We start from the raw sequence: 6983 nt of genomic DNA on the forward strand, positions 1-6983 counted from the left end.
CTCTATAAACATCTAAGAACACATACTGTGGAGAAATCCTATAGGTGTAAAGAATGTGGTAAGTCTTTCAGTCGACGGTCAGGCCTTTTCATACATCAAAAAATCCATGCTAGAGAAAACCCCTATAAATATAATCCAGGTAGGAAATCATCTAGTTGCAACACATCCCTTCCTGGGTGTCAGAGAATTCATTCCAGAAAGAAGTCCTATTTATGTAATGAATGTGGTAACACATTTAAGTCTAGCTCATCCCTTCGTTATCATCAGAGAATTCACACAGGAGAGAAACCTTTTAAATGTAGTGAATGTGGGAGAGCCTTTAGTCAGAGTGCATCTCTTATTCAACATGAGAGAATTCACACTGGAGAAAAGCCCTATAGATGTAATGAATGTGGAAAAGGCTTCACTTCTATTTCACGACTTAACAGACACCGAATAATTCATACTGGTGAGAAGTTTTATAATTGTAGTGAATGTGGTAAAGCCTTAAGTTCCCACTCAACACTTATTATTCATGAAAGAATTCATACTGGAGAGAAACCATGTAAATGTAAAGTGTGTGGGAAAGCCTTCAGACAAAGCTCAGCTCTCATTCAACATCAGAGAATGCATACTGGAGAAAGACCCTATAAATGTAATGAGTGCGGAAAAACATTCAGGTGTAATTCATCCCTTAGTAATCATCAGAGGATTCATACTGGAGAAAAACCTTATCGATGTGAGGAATGTGGGATATCTTTTGGCCAAAGTTCAGCTCTTATTCAACATCGGAGGATTCATACAGGAGAGAAACCCTTTAAATGTAATACATGTGGGAAGACTTTTAGACAAAGCTCATCACGTATCGCCCATCAGAGAATTCATACCGGAGAGAAACCTTATGAATGTAATACATGTGGGAAACTTTTCAACCACAGGTCATCTCTTACTAATCATTATAAAATTCATATTGAAGAGAACCCCTAGAAAGTAGATTTGTATGTATGGAAGCCATAAACCAAAGCTTATCAGAATACATGAGAGTGATGGAATAAATGTAATGGATACTTAAAAACATTTCTATAATTTAGTCATCAGATGTTAAATTCCAAGGATATGTCTTGACTGTGATAATGAGGAAAGTGTTCATGTCTGTAGACACTTTTTAAAATAACCTGAAATGAATTCACAGCAAGAGACATTAACTTTGGTCATTTGTCAAATAGAAGAATTGTTTTATTTCTACAGCAGTGTACACTAGATACGTTATTGTCAGTAACATCTGGGCCAGGGGAGGGGTGTGTGTACTGGATTTCTCAAAAAAAACCCCCCAATAATTGTAAACTGGTAATACTTTAAAAAATAACATTTTAATAGCATATTAAAGATGTGATCAAAGAAATTGTACATTTTTAGGGAAAAAGGACCAAATAAAATATAAAAATGAAGTGAAAATTACCTCTCAGTTTCTGAGGTTTGACCTTTCCTGACCTTATGTCAAACTTTGTGCATGTATGTTATTTAAAAATAGAAATAAAGTCTGTTGCCTTTCTTTGTTCTAGTAATTGCTGTGAGTTGAGGATTTTGTATCCAATTTGTAATTCTGTTCTCAGAATTTTTTTCTCTGTAGTTATTATGAATGTATACCTGCTATACACTGTGAGCTTTCATCTTAGATGTATTAAATGGAAAAATCAGTAAAGTTTAAAGCTATTTATATATATGGATATATCTCTCTATATAAAAGCCTAAGTGACTGAATGACCTGTCAACTGGTTGCTGTGACATGCACTGACCACTGGGGGCAGACGCTCAACACAGGAGCTGCCCCCCTGGTGGTCAATGCATTCCCATGGCAGAAGTGCCACTCAGCTGACTGACTCATCCCGGTGGCCCTCCAGTCTGGCGGCAGCCACTCACTCCCTCAGTAGTCCTGCAGGTCCAATCGCCGGAGAATGGGCCAGGCACTGATGGACCCTTGCCACCAGCCTCCTGGAAATCAGCCTCAGGCACTGCAGCCGCTTCCCCTCCCTAGATGCTCTGCATGGAAGAAATGATATAAAAGCAGCCGCCAGGTGGCTCTCGACAATTGGTGCAAACGCCAGTGGGATGGATCCGGAGTCTGCCCAGAGGGCCGATTAATCCTGGCCCCCTCCACACCCCTCTTGGGAGGGGCACCAGATGCAGGGCTCATGCCTGGCAAGTGCCACTGTGGCGGCGTGAGCCTCTCCTGATCAGGACTGACTGGGCACAAGCCCATGGCAGGCGCAGCAGGGCTGCGATGAGCGGGAGTGGCAGGCAGTGTTGAACTGGCCGTGTTGGACTGCTGGTTTCAACCCAATCCCCACAGGCCATGCCGCGGGACCCCACCTGTGCATGAATTTATGCACTGGGCTTCTGGTATGAATATATAAATTCCAACAGAGGAGTTGTCAGAGAAGGGTAATGAATCTTAACACCTGTGCCAAAATGTTGAAAGGTACATCAGTCTTTTCATGATATAAATAGTATGTTATTTGGTGTTCTTTAGTGTCAAACAATTTTAGGAAAACAAAAGGAGTACTTATGAACAACTTAGTAATTAAAAAAAATCCCAGCTTTGTGGCAGGAACTATATGCTGCACAGCTAGGAGTTTTAAGACACAGGCCTTCAAGAAGCCATGAATCAGGAAAAATGAGGTGGAATTCAGGGGCTAGCAGTTGAATAAGCAAATTATTATGTCAGTATGTAAATATGGTTAACAGGCAAATAGGTGACTTGTTGCAGTGTAAGAATGTAGAGATTTGAGCAGGATAAAGAAAGATTGAATCTAACCAAGGGAACTTGGAGATATCAAATAATGCTTTCCAGAAGCAGTGATGTCTGAGCCAGAATTTGAAAGGATGGGAACCCTCTAGAAGGTGAGATATGCATTTCAAATAAAAGGAGACTGCCTGTAATGACACTTCTGTGGAAACTCAAGAATAGAATGGATGAGCAAGAGAATGACAGATATTAAACGTTGAGTAGAAGGGGGAAGCTAGATAACAAAAGGTCTATTTGCCACAATAAGAAGTTTGGATTTTATTCTGAAATTGATGAAGTCAAAGATTTTAAGCAAGGGAAAATGTTCTGGCAACAATGTGTAGAGGATGAAGATGGCTGAGCAGGTAAGTGCTGTGCTTGCCTCTCCCATGACCATACTATAATTACCACTAGATTACAGAACAACTACCTTTGAGAACCACCTACCTGAAGGCTAGCTGGAAGAAGACATATTGAGGCTGGTAAGAGGAGTAGAGAGCAAAACAGACTGGTTCCCACCTATGTGTGGTGGTTGAGAATCAACAGGGATATCACAGCTGCAGGGTTCCCACTGAGGATTGAGGGGTCATATGCTCACACCAGGCTCCCCAGCCTGGACCACCAGTGCTAGGAAGAGTCTCCACAACATGTGGCTGTGAAAATAGGGATTCTGTTCAGGTGAGACAGGGGCTGCTATAGACCTCGTAAAGGTGTCCTCTTAAAGGACCCATGCACGGACTTACTCCCTGATGAACTCACTTGCTCCAAGCTCCAGTACTGGTGCAACAGTTCAAAAAGGGCCAAGGACCTATGGGGAGGAACGGAATTGTTTGGCTTCAGGGCCAGGAATGAAGGGCCAGCTCTGTTCCAGGCAGAAGTGCTAGCACCCGCCACTGTTCCTTTGTTGAGACACACACACAGCAAGCAGGCTCAGGTGGGTGCCATAACCGGTCTCCATCAATTTGGCTAACATTGCCCTCCCCTGTGTGGTAATTCCATGAGACTTCTACAACCAACCCTTCCATGAACCCAAAACTTTCCCAGTAGCTGTTCTTCACAACCTGCTGACTTCAGGCCACTCTGGATTTTGCTAAATCTCTCAAAGGTCCAAAAATCCCAAAGACGCAGTGTCTGGCCTTTGCATGTTCAGTACTTCTAAGTGCCCCCAAGTCTGGCATTAGTAGCAGCCAGTCTTGGCTCACAGCATAGGCAACTACAAACCTCAGATCTATTTGTAGCTCCTACCAGGTGGCCCTGTGCTGTGCACAGGAAGACCCTATCTTAGATCTGCATTATAACTGCTCTCAAGGTGCCCCAGAGTCAACACACTTGAGGGGCACATTCAGACCACATCAGAGCACCACCCAATTAGCGCCACAAACAATGCACCCAAAGGGCAAAATCAGCAAGTACTAGAGCCCTGCTAAAATGAATCCTGATCCCTGCAGACAGCTCCCATACAATAGCTCCTCTGCTATAGTCACGGCCAGTTTTCAAAGCCAGACAGCCTGAAGGTCAATCCTACCCACTGATGTGTCAACAACAATTAAGGCTCAATTGTTATCAGGAGGGCACACACAACCCACATAAAGGACATCCCTGGAACACCTGGCTCAGGTGATCAGGGAGTCACTGGGCCCCGTAGGACACTTACCACATAAGGCCCCCCTTCCAAGTCTGGAGACCAAGCAGATCTATCAACACATAGAAACAAACAAAAGGGCAGCCAAAATGAGGAAACAAAAATGTCAAAATGAATGAACAGAACAAACGTCCAGAAAAAGAACTAAAACAAAATTAAGGCACACTATCTACTAGGTATAGAGTTCAAAACACTGATTATAAGGATAGTCAAATAACTTAGGGGGAGAATAGATGAACTCAATGAGAATTCACACTTAGACAGAAACCATAAAAAAATACAGAACAGACTGAAATGAAGAAAATTAAATGAAGAACACATCAGATAGACTTGACAGCAGATTACTGAAAGGGCGAGGGCTACACCCTCCATCTTACCCTAGCAGCCATGTGCTCGGCAGGGCTTCTTCCCGGAAGCCCAGGCCTCTGCTAGCCACGCCCAGGATTTCTTTGAACTAGCCAGTGACGGTCAAGGGAGGTGCGCACCATGGATATGACCACATCCTGTGTGGTGGGACCCGACTTGCGCCTGGCCAATCGGCAGGGCCCACGGTCACCTCTCCTCCCCTTACTCCACCCCCTTATAAAACTCCTTCCCACCGGGCTAGCCCTCTCTCTGCCACTTGGCTTACCGTTGGGTCAGTGAGTGTGGTCGGGGAGCCGAACTAGTTCGAATAAAGAATCTCTGCTTTTGAATCAGACTCGGCTGGCTCCCTGGTGTGGTCTTTTGGGGATCCTGAAATCTGGGCATAACAATTACATGAGTAAAAGGTATTTTAAAACTGAAGTATAAAACATTCAATATGAAAAATGATGGACAAGAATAAACTCAGAATGGATAAAAGACTGAAATGTAAGTTTTAAAACCATAAAAAATCCTAGAAGAAAACACAGGCAGTAAAACCTGCTGATATATCTCCTAGGATAAGGGAAACAAGAAAAAATAAACAAATGGGACTACATCAAACTAGCTTCTGCACAGCAAAGGAAACTGTCAACAAAATGGAAAGGGAGCCCACTGTATGGGAGAACATATTTGCCAGTGATACACCTGATAATGAGTTAACTTAAAAAACATATACAGAACTCATACAACAGGAAGACAAACAGTCCAATTAAAAAATGGGCAAAGGTCCTAAATAGACACTTCTCCAAAGGGGACATACAGATGGCCAAGAGACATGAAAAAATGCTCGAAGTCACTGATCATCAGAGCGATGCAAATTAAAATGGCAATGAGGTATCACCTTACACCTGTCAGAATGGCTACCATCAATAAACAAATGCTAGTGAGGATGTGGAGAAAAGGGAACCCTAGTACACTACTGATGGGAGCGCAGACAGGTGCAGCCATTATGGAAAATGGTATGGAATTTCCTCAAAAAATTAAATATGGGACTGCCATTTGACCTAATGTTTTTTGTCTCCTCATTTTGGCTGCCTTTTTGGGTTTGTGACTATGTATTAGATAGATCTGCTGTGCCTCTTAAGCTGTTTCTGACTAATACATCAGGTAAAAACTCAAAGCCTCCAGAGACTGCCTCTGCCTACAGATTGATAGGATTCGTCTTGAATAGCCCTCAGGCAATTGCCCACAGGTATGGTGGGAGTTTTTTCAATAGGGTGGGGCAGTTGCTTCTGCCTGGAGGCTAATTGTTATTCTTAGTCTCAACTAGGAAATGGGCCTCAGAAACTCCGCCCTGTGGGGTAAGGTGTTTTCCAATAGTGTAGGTCAGTGGTCGGCGAACTCATTAGTCAACAGAGCCAAATATCAACAGTACAATGATTGAAATTTCTTTTGAGAGCCAAATTTTTAAAACAAACTATATAGGTAGGTACATTGTTATTAACTTAATTAGGGTGCTCCTAAGGCTGAGGAAGAGCCACACTCAAGGGGCCAAAGAGCCGCATGTGGCTTGTGAGCCGCAGTTTGCCGACCACAGGTGTAGGTCAACTGTCTTCCCCCCCAGGCAAAGCTGCCTGTATAGCAAATGTCTGCATGAGAAAGATGACCTCTGCAACACGAGGGAATATTCAGCACAGAAAAAGGGTGTCTGCCTTCTGAGCTCTAACCCCAGAGCCCCTGATCCTGGCTTCTGCTCACACATCTCCAGCCCACCCTGTCCTCCCTCCACCGGAGCACAAAGTGAATGTCTACACAGGGAATTTTGTGCGTTGGCTCTTTAAGAGGGTGCCTGTATTTCCAGCTGTCTCTCCCTGGCAGACAGCAACCCCACTGCTTTTCACAGCCAGATGTTGTGTGGGTACCCTTCTCAGTTCTGGTGCTCTCTGCTGGGGGGCCCAGCTTGGGGATTAGATCTCAGAGTTCTCAGTGGTAACCCCCCACAGCTGAGATATCTCTCCAGGACTTCAGTTGCTGTCTGTGGAACCCAGCCAGCCCTTTTGCATCTCAACACCTCCTACCAGTCTCTACGCCAGTGGTTCTCAACCTGTGGGTCGCGACCCCTTTGGGGTCGAACGACCCTTTCACAGTGGTCGCCTCAGACCATCGGAAAAACACATATACAATTACATATTGTTTTTGTGATTAATCACTATGCTTTAATTATGTTCAATT

The sequence above is a fragment of the Myotis myotis genome, unplaced genomic scaffold (genome assembly GCF_014108235.1).
Source record: "Myotis myotis isolate mMyoMyo1 unplaced genomic scaffold, mMyoMyo1.p scaffold_m19_p_6, whole genome shotgun sequence".
Lineage (NCBI taxonomy): Eukaryota > Metazoa > Chordata > Mammalia > Chiroptera > Vespertilionidae > Myotis > Myotis myotis.